At 38.9% G+C, this 2,669-nt stretch overlaps 1 pseudogene across 1 annotated transcript; it reads right to left on the minus strand.

The window, feature by feature from the left end:
- Nucleotides 1-2,135: 2,135 nt before the first annotated feature.
- Nucleotides 2,136-2,447, minus strand: LOC308434049 (macrophage migration inhibitory factor-like; annotated as a pseudogene). The gene has a single exon. The product of its transcript is annotated as a macrophage migration inhibitory factor-like (transcript).
- Between the last annotated feature and the right edge of the window lie 222 nt (nucleotides 2,448-2,669).

Below are 2,669 nucleotides of genomic sequence, written 5' to 3' on the forward strand. Positions count from 1 at the left end.
TGTGGTTTAGGTATCAGGGTGACTATGCACATAGAATCACTTTGGCAATGTTCTTTCTGTTTCCATTTTGTGGAATAGTTTGAGGAGTTTTAGAAGTAGCTCTTCTTTGAAAGTATGGTAAAATTTTGTACTAAAACTATCTAGCCCTGAGATTTTTGTATTTTGTTTTTGGGTTTTTTTGGGGGGGGGCGTTGGGAGACTTTTAGTGGCTACTTCTATTTCCTTGGGGGTTATAGAACTATTTAAATAGTTTACCTGATCTTGATTTAATTTTAGTAAGTGTTATATATCTAGAAAATCATCTATTTAGCTTAGATTTTCGATCTTTGTGGAGTATAGGCTTTTGATGTTACTATCTAATGATTCTTAAAATTTCCTCAGTGTCTATTGTTCTGTCTCCCTTTTCATTTCTGATGTTGTCAATTTGAATATGATGTTTCCACCTTTTAGGTTGGTTAAAGGTTTGTCCGGCTTTTTGATTTTCTGAAAGAACCAGCCCTTGGTGTTATTGCCTGTGTGTATTGTTCTCTTTGTTTCTAAATTATTGATTTCAGTCCAAATTTGATCATTTCCTACCCTCCATTTCTCTTGGGTGTGTCTCCTCCTCTTCTGTTTTCTTCTTCTTCTTCTTCTTCTTCTTCTTCTTCTTCTTCTTCTTCTTCTTCTTCTTCTTCTTCTTCTTCTTCTTCTTCTTCTTCTTCTTCTTCTTCTTCTTCTTCTCCTTCTCCTTCTCCTTCTCCTTCTCCTTCTCCTTCTCCTTCTCCTTCTCCTTCTCCTTCTCCTTCTCCTTCTCCTTCTCCTTCTCCTTCTTCTTCTCCTCCTCCTCCTCCTCCTCCTCCTCCTCCTCCTCCTCCTCCTTCTTCTTCTTCTTCTTCTTCTTCTTCTTCTGCTTTTCTTCTTCCAGAGCTTTCAGTTGTACTTTTAAATTGCTAGTATTAGAACTCTCTAATTTTTTATGAGGATACTTATTCTTATGAACTTTCCTCTTAGAACTGTTTTCATGGTGTCCCATAAGTTTGGGTATATTGTGCTTTCATTTTCATTGAATTCTAGAAAGTCTTTCATTTCTTTTCTTTTTTTTAAGATTTTTTCCCTGACCCAGTGACCATTGAGTAGAGAATTCTTCAGTTTCTATAAATTTACAGACTTTCTGTTGATTCTATTGTTTAAGTTTAACTTTAATTCACAGTGGTCTGATAAGATACAAGGAGTTATTTCAATTTTCTTACATATGTTGAGGCTTGCTTTGTAACCAACTGTATTGTCAATTTTGGAAACGGTTCCATGAGATGCTGAGAAGAAGGTATACTTTGTGTCTGTGTTTGGATGAAATGTTCTGTAGATATCTGTTGGGTCCTTTTGTTTCATAATATTTATTAGTTTTATTATTTCTCTGTTTAGTGTCTGTCTTGATGTCCATTAGTGAGAGTCAGGTGTTGAAATCTCCACTATTAATGTCTTGTGCTAGGAGTATGGTTTAAGTTTTAGTGATGTTTCTTTAAGAATATGGGTGTCCTTGCATTTGGGGCATAAATGTTCAGACTTGAGATGTCATCTTGATAGATTTTTCTTTTGATGAGTATAAAGTATACTTCCCCATCTTTTTTGATTAAGTTTTGTTGAAAGTCTATTTTGTTAGCTATTTGAATGGCTACTCCAGCTTGCTTCTTGGGTCTGTTTGTTTCGAAAATTTTTTACAGCCCTTAACTCTCAGGTAATATCTGTCTATGTTGCTGAAACTTTTTTTTTTTTTTTTTTTGCATGTAGCAGAATCATGGGTCCTGTTTTTTGTATTCATTCTATTAGCCGTCAGCCTGTATCTTTTGGGGAGGAAGTTGAGTGAGTCCACTGATATTGGGAAATATTAAAAACCAATGATTGTTAGTTCCTGTTATTTTGATATTGCTAGTGTTGATGTGTGTGCTTCTGTGCATGTGTGTGTTTGTTTGAGTGCGTGTGTGAGTGTGTGTGCGTGTTTGCGTTTGTCTGTGAGTGCTTCTCTTGTTTGTTTTTTTCTGCTGTGAAGTTGTTTATTTCCCATGTTTTCTTTTCTTTTGATCTCTTAAATCATTTATTTCTCCAGACCAGAAGGATTCAGCAAGGCTGGAGGAACAGCAGAGCAGGTAAGTGAGGACTCAAGCGAAGGTGGAACCGTCCAGCCCACGTTGGCTGCATTCACGTCGTAATAGTTGACGTAGACCCGGTCCGGACTGATGTGCAGGTGATCGGATAACAGGCCGCACAGCAGCTTGCTGTAGTTGCAGTTCTGGGCGCCACCAATCTTGCCGATGCTGTGTAGGCTGCAGAGGGCCCGGGGGTTGTTCGTGCTGCTAAATCATGAGCTGGTCCAGGACCACGTGCACCGTGATGTACTGTGCCGGCTCGGAGAGAAACCTCACTGGCACAGAGGCATGGGGAACATTGGTGTTCACGATGAACACAGGCATGGCGGTGGAGAGACTGCGGGAGAGGACTGGAGGACCCGGCAAAGCCTGGAATGACTCGATCCCTTTTCTGTGTTTTCTTATGTGTAGTTAACCTCCTTGGGTTGAAGTTTTCTTTCAAGTATTCTCTGTAGGGCTGGATTTGTGGATGAATATTGTTTAAATTTGGTTTTTGTCTTGGAATACCTTGTTTCCTCTATCTATGGTGACTGAAAGTTTTGCTGA

Source organism: Micromys minutus, assembly GCF_963924665.1.
Source record: "Micromys minutus genome assembly, chromosome: 1".
In the NCBI taxonomy this organism is placed as follows: Eukaryota; Metazoa; Chordata; class Mammalia; order Rodentia; family Muridae; genus Micromys; species Micromys minutus.